Source organism: Aedes albopictus, chromosome 1, assembly GCF_035046485.1.
Source record: "Aedes albopictus strain Foshan chromosome 1, AalbF5, whole genome shotgun sequence".
Lineage (NCBI taxonomy): Eukaryota > Metazoa > Arthropoda > Insecta > Diptera > Culicidae > Aedes > Aedes albopictus.
This window is the reverse complement of record NC_085136.1, coordinates 314,044,154-314,059,684: the sequence shown is the minus strand read 5'-3', so window position 1 is coordinate 314,059,684 and position 15,531 is coordinate 314,044,154. Positions and strand designations below refer to the sequence as shown.

Genomic DNA, 15,531 nt, shown 5'->3' with positions numbered 1-15,531 from the left:
CCAATTCCTGGAGAATTCTCCAATTCAGGCATTTCTACAGGAATTCCTCTAAAAAATTTTCCAGGGATTCCTGCAGGAATTCTTCCAAGGTTTTATTCAGAGATTCCTCCAGGAAGTCTTCCAGGGATTTCTACAGAAATTCCTCAAAGGATTTCTCCAGGAGTTCCTCCAGGGATTCCTCTAAGAGTTTGTTCAGGAATTTCTCCAGGGATTCTCCCAGAAATTTCTCCAGCAACTCATCCGAGGATTCTCCAGGAATTGGTTCAAGGTTTCCCCCAGGGATCCTTCAGGGTTTCCTCTAGGAGTTTCTCCCAGGTCTCCACCAGGAATTTCACCAGAAATCCCCCTAAGAATTCTTCAAGGTATTTCTCAAGAAATTTATCCTAGTGTTCCTCCCAGAACTCCTCCAGGAATTCATCCAAAAATTTCTGCAGGCATTCCTCCAAGGATTTATCAAGGCTTTTCTTCAGAAGTTTCTTTAGCAATTCCTCCAGGAATTCATCCAGGAATTTCTCCTCAGGCGACTTCTTCAGGAATCCCACCAAGGAAATCATCCAGCAATTCCTAAAAGGATTTTTCTTAGGATTCCTACAGGGCTACTCTAGGGTTTCCTCCGGAAATTGCTCTAAAGATTTCCCAAAGAATTCTTGCAGGTATTCCTCCAGGCTCTCTATAGAAATTACCCCATGAATTTTTCCTGGGATTTTCAGAGATCCAGGTATTCCTCCAGTAATTCTTTCAGAAATTCCTCCAAAAATTTCTCCCGGGCTCCTTTAGAAATTCCTCCTTTCCTCCTTTCGGATTTTTTCCAGGAATTCTTCCAGGGATTCCAGATTCCAGATATTCATCCAGGGATTGCTTGATAAATTTATCCAGATGTTTCCCAGGGATTTGTCCAGAAATTCCTCCAGTAATTTATGCAGGAATTTCTCCAGGAAATCATCCAGGGATTCCTTTAGAAATTCCTCCAGGAATTCTTCCAGGTATTCCTCCAAGAATGTCTCCTAGTTTTCCTCCTGAAATTTCACCAGAAATTTCTCTAGAAATTCCTCAAAGGATTTCACCAGAATTTCTCTACGGACTGTTTCAGGCATTTCTACAAGAACTCCTTCAGAATTTCCTCCAGGAATTCCACCAGGGATTCCTCTGGGAGTTTGTTCAGGAATTGGAGAATTCTCCAGGAATTGGTTACGGGATTCCTCCAAAGACTTCTTCGGGGATTCCTCTAGGAATTTCTTCCACGACTCCACCAGGAATTTTACCAGAAATTCCTCTATAGGAATTCTTCAAGGAATTTCTTAAGAAATTTATCCAGGGATTACTTCCAGAATTCCTCCAAGAATTTCTCCAGGGATTCTTCTAAGAATTTATCAAGGTATTTCTACAGAAGATGCTCTAGGAATTCCGACAGGGATTTTTTTTAGGAATTCCTCCAGGAATTCGTCTAGGAATTCTTACAGAAATTCCTACAGGCATAACCCCAGAAATTCCTCCAGAAATTTTCTCTAGAATTTCTCCAGGAATTTCGACAGAAATTCCTCTATGAATTAAATATTATTATTCCCGGCCACGCCCATCTTTACCGTAACTTGAGATAGCGGAAGGATATGTTGATGTAGCACTTACTCAAGAGGCCTCCGGCTTAGTTTTCGCCATTAAGATACATTTAATTAACATAAAGTGCGTTGTTTCCAACATATTTAATAATTATAGGATTATTGATTTTACTTTATTTAGTAGTAACAATATTAGCAGTGCCGCATAAAAGTAGAAGAATAAAATTGAATCTGATGCTTGTCTAAAAATATGTTAATAATTTAGATTATTAACATTATTATTATTAACATTAATTATGAAACTTATTGATGATGCCTATTGAGTTCTTGAATAAAAGTCTCACACCCTGTAGCAAGAACAAAAGATGTTATGAATGAAGTTGTGGCTACTCGAGGTTAGCGGGTCACATAATTTTAAATAAGGCGTGGTTTGGCTTTCCATAGTTATTAACTAACTGTATCCGCCAAAAAATATTCTATTAAAACGTTTCTACACGACCACAGACAATCACATTATGTTTTATTGTGTCTTACAGCCATTCCTGTCAAACTTGGAAGTTCAACGTTCAATTCTCTGGTTGCCATACCTTCTGAACATCATCCTGGTTGACTAGCACGAATGACTTCTAAGTTTACATTAACAATTAACATGTTTACAATTTTTAATTAATAAAAATAACTGTTGTGGGTTGTTTTACTGGGCACTATAACATATCCGAACCCCAATATGTAAGTGCAGATCAAGCTTGTGACCACAAAATGTTTTACCTGAGACAGTTCCTATTTTTAGAAATTTGCATGAAGTATTGTCAATATTATCTAATTAGAATCGTTGGTGTTATTTTAGAGGTTCAGATGTTACTCCTGTTAGGACTCTTTAAGATCTTTTTTTTTGTCTGAAATATTCACCACGTAATACTCAGAATTTACTAAATTTACTTAAAAGATACTTCTTCCTTAAACTTTTGAAAAAAAAAACTAAAAGTTTGCTAACAGAAATGGTTTTAAATTGAGGAGAGGTTCACCAAGTCCTAACAAATTTCCAGGTGAAGCTTGGCATATTTGGTTTATAATACAGTTACTTTTCCTTCAATATTTCTTAAAAATGCCAACGGCTTATAAACTATTGTTACCTTTCAATGAGAATTAATTAATGAAAACGTTCACCAAGTCCTATCAAACTGCCAGGTAAGGTTTGGCATATTTGCTTTTTGAGAAAGTCCACTCAAATTGCCAGGTGAAGCTTACCAAATTTGCTCTTAAATATAGTTACTTCTCCTTTAAAACTTCTAGAGAAATACTATCGGCTTATAAAATATTGTTTACTTTTACTAAGTATTAATTGATGGAGAGGTTCACCAAGTCCTCTCCAATTGCCAGGTAAAGCAAAGCATATTTGCTTCTTGAAAAACGCCAAGAATTTATTAATGGATAGGTTCACCAAGTCCTCAAATTGCCAGGTGAAGCATAGCATATTTGCTGTTAAATTTATTTACGTATCCTTCAAAACTTCTTGAAAAACACCAAGAATTTATTAATGGAAAGGTTCACCAAGTCCTCTCCAATTTCCAGGTGAAGCAAAGCATATTTGCTGTTAAATTTATTTACGTCTCCTTTAAAACTTCTTAAAAAAACACCAAGAATTTATTAATGAAAAGGTTCACCAAGTCCTCTCAAATTGCCAGGTGAAGCAAAGCATATTTGCTGTTAACTTTATTTACGTCTCCTTCAAAACTTCTTAAAAAACACCAAGAATTTATTAATGAAAAGGTTCACCAAGTCCTCTCCAATTGCCAGGTCATGCTTAGTATATTTGCTTCTTGAAAATTACCAAGAATTTATTAATGGAAAGGTTCACCAAGTCCTCTTTAATTGCCAGGTAAAGCTTAGTATATTTGCTTCTTGAAAAACGCTAAGAATTTATTAATGGAAAGGTTCACCAAGTCCTCTCCAATTGCCAGGTGAAGCAAAGCATATTTGCTGTTGAATTTATTTACGTCTTCTTTAAAACTTCTTTAAAAACATCAAGAATTTATTAACGAAAAGGTTCACCAAGTCCTCTCCAATTGCCAGGTCAAGCTTAGTATATTTGCTTCTTGAAAAATACCAAGAATTTTTTAATGGAAAGGTTCACCAAGTCCTCTCCAATTGCCAGGTCAAGCTTAGTATATTTGCTTCTTGAAAAATACCAAGATTTTTTTAATGGAAAGGTTCACCAAGTCCTCTTCAATTGCCAGGTGAAGCTTAGTATATTTGCTTCTTGAAAAACGCTAAGAATTTATTAATGGAAAGGTTCACCAAATCCTCTCCAATTGCCAGGTGAAGCAAAGCATATTTGCTGTTAAATTTATTTACGTCTCCTTTAAAACTTCTTTAAAAACACCAAGAATTTATTAATGAAAAGGTTCACCAAGTCCTCTTCAATTGCCAGGTGAAGCTTAGTATATTTGCTTCTTGAAAAATACTAAGAATTTATTAATGGAAAGGTTCACCAAGTCCTCTTTAATTGCCAGGTAAAGCTTAGTATATTTGCTTCTTGAAAAACGCTAAGAATGTATTAATGGAAAGGTTCACCAAGTCCTCTCCAATTGCCAGGTGAAGCAAAGCATATTTGCTGTTAAATTTATTTACGGCTCCTTTAAAACTTCTTTAAAAACACCAAGAATTTATTAATGAAAAGGTTCACCAAGTCCTCTCTAATTGCCAGGTGAAGCTTAGTACATTTGCTTCTTGAAAAACGCCAAGAATTTATTATTGGAAAGGTTCACCAAGTCCTCTCAAATTGCCAGGTGAAGCAAAACATATTTGCTGTTAAATTTATTTACGTCTCCTTTAAAACTTCTTAAAACCACCAAGAATTTATTAATGAAAGGGTTCACCAAGTCCTCTCGAATTGCCAGGTGAAGCTTAGTATATTTGCTTCTTGAAAAACGCCAAGAATTTATTAATGGAAAGGTTCACCAAGTCCTCTCAAATTGCCAGGTGAAGCAAAGCATATTTGCTGTTAACTTTAATTACGTCTCCTTTAAAACTTCTTAGAAAACACCAAGAATTTATTAATGAAAAGGTTCACCAAGTCCTCTCTAATTGCCAGGTAAAGCTTAGTATATTTGCTTCTTGAAAAACGCCAAGAATTTATTAATGGAAAGGTTCACCAAGTCCTCTCAAATTGCCAGGTGAAGCAAAGCATATTTGCTGTTAAATTTATTTACGTCTCCTTTAAAACTTCTTAGAAAACACCAAGAATTTATTAATGAAAAAGTTCACCAAGTCCTCTCCAATTGCCAGGTAAAGCTTAGTATATTTGCTTCTTGAAAAACACCAAGAATTTATTAATGGAAAGGTTCACCAAGTCCTCTCCAATTGCCAGGTAAAGTTTAGTATATTAAATATATAAATTTTGCTTCTTGAAAAAACGCTAAGAATTTATTAATGGAAAGGTTCATCAAGTCCTCTCAAATTGCCAGGTGAAGCAAAGCATATTTGCTGGTCAATTTATTTACGTCTCCTTTAAAACTTCTTAGAAAACACCAAGAATTTATTAATGGAAAGGTTCACCAAGTCCTCTCCAATTGCCAGGTAAAGCTTAGTATATTTGCTTCTTGAAAAACGCTAAGAATTTATTAATGGAAAGGTTCACCAAGTCCTCTCAAATTGCCAGGTAAAGCAAAGCATATTTGCTTCTTGAAAAACGCCGAGAATTTATTAATGGATAGGTTCACCAAGTCCTCAAATTGCCAGGTGAAGCATAGCGTATTTGCTGTTAACTTTAATTACCACCCTCATTCTTGTATTCGATCGAATCCACTTTCGAACGAAAATCGTACGCATTCCCGTTTACGCCAGCAAAATCAAATGGCCTACTGATTCGATCGAACCAAAAACGTTCGAAAGTAGATACGTCCGTAAACAAGAATGAGGGTATACGTCTCCTTTAAAACTTTTTGAAAAACACCAAAAATTTATTAATGGAAAGGTTCACCAAATCCTCTCCAATTGCCAGGTCAAGCTTAGTATATTTGCTTCTTGAAAAATACCAAGAATTTATTAATGGAAAGGTTCACCAAGTCCTCTCCAATTGCCAGGTAAAGCTTAGTATATTTGCTTCTTGAAAAACGCTAAGAATTTATTAATGGAAAGGTTCACCAAGTCCTCTCAAATTGCCAGGTGAAGCAAAGCATATTTGCTGTTAAATTTATTTACGTCTCCTTTAAAACTTCTTAGAAAACACCAAGAATTTATTAATGAAAAGGTTCACCAAGTCCTCTCTAATTGCCAGGTGAAGCTTAGTATATTTGCTTCTTGAAAAACGCCAAGAATTTATTAATGGAAAGGTTCACCAAGTCCTCTCCAATTGCCAGGTGAAGCAAAGCATATTTGCTTCTTTAAAAATACCAAGAATTTATTAATGAAAAGGTTCACCAAGTCCTCTCAAATTACCAGGTGAAGCAAAGCATATTTGCTGTTAAATTTATTTACGTCTCCTTCAAAACTTCTTGAAAAACACCAAGAATTTATTAATGGAAAGGTTCACCAAGTCCTCTCAAATTGCCAGGTAAAGCAAAGCATATTTGCTTCTTGAAAAACGCCAAGAATTTATTAATGGATAGGTTCACCAAGTCCTCAAATGGCCAGGTGAAGCATAGCATATTTGCTGTTAAATTTATTTACGTCTCCTTCAAAACTTCTTGAAAAACACCAAGAATTTATTAATGGAAAGGTTCACCAAGTCCTCTCCAATTGCCAGGTGAAGCAAAGCATATTTGCTGTTGAATTTATTTACGTCTCCTTTAAAACTTCTTTAAAAACATCAAGAATTTATTAATGAAAAGGTTCACCAAGTCCTCTCCAATTGCCAGGTGAAGCTTAGTATATTTGCTTCTTGAAAAACGCTAAGAATTTATTAATGGAAAGGTTCACCAAGTCCTCTCAAATTGCCAGGTGAAGCAAAGCATATTTGCTGTTAAATTTATTTACGTCTCCTTTAAAACTTCTTAGAAAACACCAAGAATTTATTAATGAAAAGGTTCACCAAGTCCTCTCTAATTGCCAGGTGAAGCTTAGTATATTTGCTTCTTGAAAAACGCCAAGAATTTATTAATGGAAAGGTTCACCAAGTCCTCTCCAATTGCCAGGTGAAGCAAAGCATATTTGCTTCTTTAAAAATACCAAGAATTTATTAATGAAAAGGTTCACCAAGTCCTCTCAAATTACCAGGTGAAGCAAAGCATATTTGCTGTTAAATTTATTTACGTCTCCTTTAAAACTTCTTAAAAAACACCAAGAATTTATTAATGAAAAGGTTCACCAAGTCCTCTCAAATTGCCAGGTGAAGCAAAGCATATTTGCTGTTAACTTTATTTACGTCTCCTTCAAAACTTCTTGAAAAACACCAAGAATTTATTAATGGAAAGGTTCACCAAGTCCTCTCCAATTGCCAGGTGAAGCAAAGCATATTTGCTATTGAATTTATTTACGTCTCCTTTAAAACTTCTTTGAAAACATCAAGAATTTATTAATGAAAAGGTTCACCAAGTCCTCTCCAATTGCCAGGTGAAGCTTAGTATATTTGCTTCTTGAAAAACGCTAAGAATTTATTAATGGAAAGGTTCACCAAGTCCTCTCAAATTGCCAGGTGAAGCAAAGCATATTTGCTGTTTTTATTTACGTCTCCTTTAAAACTTCTTAGAAAACACCAAGAATTTATTAATGAAAAGGTTCACCAAGTCCTCTCCAATTGCCAGGTCATGCTTAGTATATTTGCTTCTTGAAAAATACCAAGAATTTATTAATGGAAAGGTTCACCAAGTCCTCTCCAATTGCCAGGTGAAGCAAAGCATATTTGATTTTAGATACATTTACGTCTCCTTTAAAACTTCTTGAAAAACGCAAAGAATTTGTTAATGGATTTTTTGATTTAGCTATATTATAGAGACTTTCAGCCCTTGGCTGGTTCGTCTCTCTTTATTAATGGAAAGGTTCACCGAGTCTTCTCAAATTGCCAAGTGAAGCATAGCATATTTGCTTTTAAATATAGTTGCTTCTCCTTTAAAACTTCTAGAAAAATACTATCGACTCATGAAATATTGTTCCCTTTTACTTAGTATGGTATGTGGGGGCAAGATGGGTCAGTACCGTTTTCAACTGTACTATTTATTTTTTGAATCTTTCTATAATTTTCCCAGATGAACGACGTGGATACACAAAAAAGTGATATATTGTTTTTAAAATTCTTTACGTTCCTTACGCAGAAAAAAAATAAAATATTTTTTCGTTATACTCCTTATGCTATACATTCCATATAACTACGTGTAATGTGTAGACGGGGCAAGATGGGTCACCCTAATTTTTCGGTATGTTTGCATAGTTTTTAAAAATGTTTTATTTTTCATAGAAAGGCTATTATGTGACCTACATTGTCGAAGCGACTAGAGCGCTGAAAATTTGTGAACATATTTTTAATATTTTTCTACAAAAAATATAAGTTTTCAAAGTTTTTTATGGCTACCTGAATAAAAATATTCTATTTCTGAGAATAATCTACCGATATGTTTCAACACTTATTTCATGTAATCTGTACGTATGTGAAGCTTAGATGTATAGAGAAAAAATAGAAGATCTAGTTTTTTTTGTTGGAGAAAAATCGAATTTCTGATAGCTGACCCATCTTGCCCCCGTAGAAATGAGGTGGGGCAAGATGGGTCATGTTTTGACAATTGTTTGTCAAGAAGCAGGTTTCAAACTGTATGACCTTTCTATACCCTTATATCATAGCTGACTAGTGTATCTGGAAGTCGTGATAGAAAACAGAGAAATGCTATTTATATTCAGAATGTTATAGGGATCCATTTCTTAGGTGACCCATCCTGCCCCCACTTACCATATTAGTCTTACAAAATACAACAGCGCGAACAGCCAGCGATTCGTCTCCGATTGAAGTATATTTCAAAATTTCGCCGTGGGCCGCTTCCACATTTAGTTCCACGTCCTGTAGATTGGTGTCAATTCGTTCGACCATTTCCTCCTGCTCTTTGACCATGTTGGCCAGCTGTTGAAAAATATTACCAAGCTCTACGATCGTACTTTTAATTTTCTGCATCGTCTCTGCTCGCTCCTATGCGTAACTATCCGATTCGTCGATGAGGACCATCTGTTGTTGCTGCTGCTGGAGTGGCACTCGCTCCGCCGGTCTTCCCCCGGAGTCATTCATGTTGATGCTGATCTGGTCCTAATGCTACTGTTCCTGCAGCAGAAGCCTTCCCTGGGTTGGCCCTCGCTTCGTCGATGGGGGTTAACTTTTGGAGATGGATCCTTGACTGAACTGATTTTCCATTCGAACCTCCAGGACTTGCATGAAGTCGGAGCTCATGTTGGCCAATTTGGCTTGCAGTTGCACTTCCATATTGAAGGATTGTGAAAATAAGTGCTTTCTGGTCATTGATTTACGTTGAGATTTGGATATTTCCTGCAATCGAGTGATTTGCTGTATCAACGAGTTAAGCTACGTAGGTTAGCTCTTGAATCTCCGCCGGCCTGTCATTGAAAAGTGTTTTTCGTGTTGTCACTAGAATATGCAAGAAAATAGTAAGAACAGTCTGGCACTGCGGAATCTAACGAAAAATACTTACACAGTGTTGGCTTTTAAACTCGGAGTAGCTTTGCGGGAATCGCATTGTCAAATTCCGCACTGCGGTCGCGTGGGGCCATGATGAATTTTGGTTCGTTTTCGTCTTCGTCGTCGAAATGTGTTAGATATCTCTCTACCGGTGTCCGGATTAGATGGACCGGTTTCTTCGGCTGGTTCCTGCTAAACGCACCTCCAAAGTAACTTGTTGTTCACACCAGAAACTTCTGCGCTGCGGTATCGAAGGTAACCAGCTCCATTCCCTAGGCGGTGGATAGAATTCAGGCTTTTCTACGTAGTCTTCCTTTTGCCTGCGATTGAAATCGGTCTCTTCTCCGATGCTGCTGAAAATGGTTCACTTGCTTCCTCTGGGCCGAAACGACGTCTAGCTCTTGATTGCATCTCATAATCCTATCACTTCCTCACAAAACATTCTAAGTTCCGCAGACTTTCACAAAGGTGCTACGCGAAAATTGTTTCTATTGGGTTTCTATTACTTTCTTTATACTGCTCGGAAAATTGATCCAAAACCAAATAATCCCGAAAACTGAGAAGCTGGACCGCGACTGAATCAAACAATCAAACGTCACAACAAAACGAAACTATCTCGATGCATGTGTAGTGGTGGGTGAAACATCAGTTTTGACAGTTCAAGTACACTGTTAATTTGAAGTACTGGATGATAATCGCAAATGCATTTAATGCATTTAATGCACATTAAATGCAAATTTTTGAAGTGAAACGCCCCTTGTGTTTCACCCACCACTACACATGCATCGAGATAGTTTCGTTTTGTTGTGACGTTTGATTGTTTGATTCAGTCGCGGTCCAGCTTCTCAGTTTTCGGGATTATTTGGTTTTGGATCAATTTTCCGAGCAGTATAAAGAAAGTAATAGAAACCCAATAGAAACAATTTTCGCGTAGCACCTTTGTGAAAGTCTGCGGAACTTAGAATGTTTTGTGAGGAAGTGATAGGATTATGAGATGCAATCAAGAGCTAGACGTCGTTTCGGCCCAGAGGAAGCAAGTGAACCATTTTCAGCAGCATCGGAGAAGAGACCGATTTCAATCGCAGGCAAAAGGAAGACTACGTAGAAAAGCCTGAATTCTATCCACCGCCTAGGGAATGGAGCTGGTTACCTTCGATACCGCAGCGCAGAAGTTTCTGGTGTGAACAACAAGTTACTTTGGAGGTGCGTTTAGCAGGAACCAGCCGAAGAAACCGGTCCATCTAATCCGGACACCGGTAGAGAGATATCTAACACATTTCGACGACGAAGACGAAAACGAACCAAAATTCATCATGGCCCCACGCGACCGCAGTGCGGAATTTGACAATGCGATTCCCGCAAAGCTACTCCGAGTTTAAAAGCCAACACTGTGTAAGTATTTTTCGTTAGATTCCGCAGTGCCAGACTGTTCTTACTATTTTCTTGCATATTCTAGTGACAACACGAAAAACACTTTTCAATGACAGGCCGGCGGAGATTCAAGAGCTAACCTACGTAGCTTAACTCGTTGATACAGCAAATCACTCGATTGCAGGAAATATCCAAATCTCAACGTAAATCAATGACCAGAAAGCACTTATTTTCACAATCCTTCAATATGGAAGTGCAACTGCAAGCCAAATTGGCCAACATGAGCTCCGACTTCATGCAAGTCCTGGAGGTTCGAATGGAAAATCAGTTCAGTCAAGGATCCATCTCCAAAAGTTAACCCCCATCGACGAAGCGAGGGCCAACCCAGGGAAGGCTTCTGCTGCAGGAACAGTAGCATTAGGACCAGATCAGCATCAACATGAATGACTCCGGGGGAAGACCGGCGGAGCGAGTGCCACTCCAGCAGCAGCAACAACAGATGGTCCTCATCGACGAATCGGATAGTTACGCATAGGAGCGAGCAGAGACGATGCAGAAAATTAAAAGTACGATCGTAGAGCTTGGTAATATTTTTCAACAGCTGGCCAACATGGTCAAAGAGCAGGAGGAAATGGTCGAACGAATTGACACCAATCTACAGGACGTGGAACTAAATGTGGAAGCGGCCCACGGCGAAATTTTGAAATATACTTCAATCGGAGACGAATCGCTGGCTGTTCGCGCTGTTGTATTTTGTAAGACTAATATGGTAAGTGGGGGCAGGATGGGTCACCTAAGAAATGGATCCCTATAACATTCTGAATATAAATAGCATTTCTCTGTTTTCTATCACGACTTCCAGATACACTAGTCAGCTATGATATAAGGGTATAGAAAGGTCATACAGTTTGAAACCTGCTTCTTGACAAACAATTGTCAAAACATGACCCATCTTGCCCCACCTCATTTCTACGGGGGCAAGATGGGTCAGCTATCAGAAATTCGATTTTTCTCCAACAAAAAAAACTAGATCTTCTATTTTTTCTCTATACATCTAAGCTTCACATACGTACAGATTACATGAAATAAGTGTTGAAACATATCGGTAGATTATTCTCAGAAATAGAATATTTTTATTCAGGTAGCCATAAAAAACTTTGAAAACTTATATTTTTTGTAGAAAAATATTAAAAATATGTTCACAAATTTTCAGCGCTCTAGTCGCTTCGACAATGTAGGTCACATAATAGCCTTTCTATGAAAAATAAAACATTTTTAAAAACTATGCAAACATACCGAAAAATTAGGGTGACCCATCTTGCCCCGTCTACACATTACACGTAGTTATATGGAATGTATAGCATAAGGAGTATAACGAAAAAATATTTTATTTTTTTTCTGCGTAAGGAACGTAAAGAATTTTAAAAACAATATATCACTTTTTTGTGTATCCACGTCGTTCATCTGGGAAAATTATAGAAAGATTCAAAAAATAAATAGTACAGTTGAAAACGGTACTGACCCATCTTGCCCCCACATACCATACTAAGTAAAAGGGAACAATATTTCATGAGTCGATAGTATTTTTCTAGAAGTTTTAAAGGAGAAGCAACTATATTTAAAAGCAAATATGCTATGCTTCACTTGGCAATTTGAGAAGACTCGGTGAACCTTTCCATTAATAAAGAGAGACGAACCAGCCAAGGGCTGAAAGTCTCTATAATATAGCTAAATCAAAAAATCCATTAACAAATTCTTTGCGTTTTTCAAGAAGTTTTAAAGGAGACGTAAATGTATCTAAAATCAAATATGCTTTGCTTCACCTGGCAATTGGAGAGGACTTGGTGAACCTTTCCATTAATAAATTCTTGGTATTTTTCAAGAAGCAAATATACTAAGCATGACCTGGCAATTGGAGAGGACTTGGTGAACCTTTTCATTAATAAATTCTTGGTGTTTTCTAAGAAGTTTTAAAGGAGACGTAAATAAAAACAGCAAATATGCTTTGCTTCACCTGGCAATTTGAGAGGACTTGGTGAACCTTTCCATTAATAAATTCTTAGCGTTTTTCAAGAAGCAAATATACTAAGCTTCACCTGGCAATTGGAGAGGACTTGGTGAACCTTTTCATTAATAAATTCTTGATGTTTTCAAAGAAGTTTTAAAGGAGACGTAAATAAATTCAATAGCAAATATGCTTTGCTTCACCTGGCAATTGGAGAGGACTTGGTGAACCTTTCCATTAATAAATTCTTGGTGTTTTTCAAGAAGTTTTGAAGGAGACGTAAATAAAGTTAACAGCAAATATGCTTTGCTTCACCTGGCAATTTGAGAGGACTTGGTGAACCTTTTCATTAATAAATTCTTGGTGTTTTTTAAGAAGTTTTAAAGGAGACGTAAATAAATTTAACAGCAAATATGCTTTGCTTCACCTGGTAATTTGAGAGGACTTGGTGAACCTTTTCATTAATAAATTCTTGGTATTTTTAAAGAAGCAAATATGCTTTGCTTCACCTGGCAATTGGAGAGGACTTGGTGAACCTTTCCATTAATAAATTCTTGGCGTTTTTCAAGAAGCAAATATACTAAGCTTCACCTGGCAATTAGAGAGGACTTGGTGAACCTTTTCATTAATAAATTCTTGGTGTTTTCTAAGAAGTTTTAAAGGAGACGTAAATAAATTTAACAGCAAATATGCTTTGCTTCACCTGGCAATTTGAGAGGACTTGGTGAACCTTTCCATTAATAAATTCTTAGCGTTTTTCAAGAAGCAAATATACTAAGCTTCACCTGGCAATTGGAGAGGACTTGGTGAACCTTTTCATTAATAAATTCTTGATGTTTTTAAAGAAGTTTTAAAGGAGACGTAAATAAATTCAACAGCAAATATGCTTTGCTTCACCTGGCAATTGGAGAGGACTTGGTGAACCTTTCCATTAATAAATTCTTGGTGTTTTTCAAGAAGTTTTGAAGGAGACGTAAATAAATTTAACAGCAAATATGCTATGCTTCACCTGGCCATTTGAGGACTTGGTGAACCTATCCATTAATAAATTCTTGGCGTTTTTCAAGAAGCAAATATGCTTTGCTTTACCTGGCAATTTGAGAGGACTTGGTGAACCTTTCCATTAATAAATTCTTGGTGTTTTTCAAGAAGTTTTGAAGGAGACGTAAATAAATTTAACAGCAAATATGCTTTGCTTCACCTGGTAATTTGAGAGGACTTGGTGAACCTTTTCATTAATAAATTCTTGGTATTTTTAAAGAAGCAAATATGCTTTGCTTCACCTGGCAATTGGAGAGGACTTGGTGAACCTTTCCATTAATAAATTCTTGGCGTTTTTCAAGAAGCAAATATACTAAGCTTCACCTGGCAATTAGAGAGGACTTGGTGAACCTTTTCATTAATAAATTCTTGGTGTTTTCTAAGAAGTTTTAAAGGAGACGTAAATAAATTTAACAGCAAATATGCTTTGCTTCACCTGGCAATTTGAGAGGACTTGGTGAACCTTTCCATTAATAAATTCTTAGCGTTTTTCAAGAAGCAAATATACTAAGCTTTACCTGGCAATTGGAGAGGACTTGGTGAACCTTTCCATTAATAAATTCTTGGTATTTTTCAAGAAGCAAATATACTAAGCTTGACCTGGCAATTGGAGAGGATTTGGTGAACCTTTCCATTAATAAATTTTTGGTGTTTTTCAAAAAGTTTTAAAGGAGACGTATACCCTCATTCTTGTTTACGGACGTATCTACTTTCGAACGTTTTTGGTTCGATCGAATCAGTAGGCCATTTGATTTTGCTGGCGTAAACGGGAATGCGTACGATTTTCGTTCGAAAGTGGATTCGATCGAATACAAGAATGAGGGTGGTAATTAAAGTTAACAGCAAATACGCTATGCTTCACCTGGCAATTTGAGGACTTGGTGAACCTATCCATTAATAAATTCTCGGCGTTTTTCAAGAAGCAAATATGCTTTGCTTTACCTGGCAATTTGAGAGGACTTGGTGAACCTTTCCATTAATAAATTCTTAGCGTTTTTCAAGAAGCAAATATACTAAGCTTTACCTGGCAATTGGAGAGGACTTGGTGAACCTTTCCATTAATAAATTCTTGGTGTTTTCTAAGAAGTTTTAAAGGAGACGTAAATAAATTGACCAGCAAATATGCTTTGCTTCACCTGGCAATTTGAGAGGACTTGATGAACCTTTCCATTAATAAATTCTTAGCGTTTTTTCAAGAAGCAAAATTTATATATTTAATATACTAAACTTTACCTGGCAATTGGAGAGGACTTGGTGAACCTTTCCATTAATAAATTCTTGGTGTTTTTCAAGAAGCAAATATACTAAGCTTTACCTGGCAATTGGAGAGGACTTGGTGAACTTTTTCATTAATAAATTCTTGGTGTTTTCTAAGAAGTTTTAAAGGAGACGTAAATAAATTGACCAGCAAATATGCTTTGCTTCACCTGGCAATTTGAGAGGACTTGATGAACCTTTCCATTAATAAATTCTTAGCGTTTTTTCAAGAAGCAAAATTTATATATTTAATATACTAAACTTTACCTGGCAATTGGAGAGGACTTGGTGAACCTTTCCATTAATAAATTCTTGGTGTTTTTCAAGAAGCAAATATACTAAGCTTTACCTGGCAATTGGAGAGGACTTGGTGAACTTTTTCATTAATAAATTCTTGGTGTTTTCTAAGAAGTTTTAAAGGAGACGTAAATAAATTTAACAGCAAATATGCTTTGCTTCACCTGGCAATTTGAGAGGACTTGGTGAACCTTTCCATTAATAAATTCTTGGCGTTTTTCAAGAAGCAAATATACTAAGCTTTACCTGGCAATTAGAGAGGACTTGGTGAACCTTTTCATTAATAAATTCTTGGTGTTTTCTAAGAAGTTTTAAAGGAGACGTAATTAAAGTTAACAGCAAATATGCTTTGCTTCACCTGGCAATTTGAGAGGACTTGGTGAACCTTT

The 15,531-nt window shown here is 36.5% G+C and overlaps 2 pseudogenes; one reads left to right on the top strand and one right to left on the bottom strand.

Annotated features, from left to right (window-relative positions):
• Positions 1-2,093: 2,093 nt before the first annotated feature.
• Positions 2,094-9,229, bottom strand: LOC109405068 (syntaxin-5-like; annotated as a pseudogene).
• A 1,289-nt stretch (positions 9,230-10,518) lies between these two features.
• The window catches only part of LOC109432953 (syntaxin-5-like), a 33,579-nt pseudogene continuing 28,566 nt past the window's right edge, over positions 10,519-15,531 (top strand).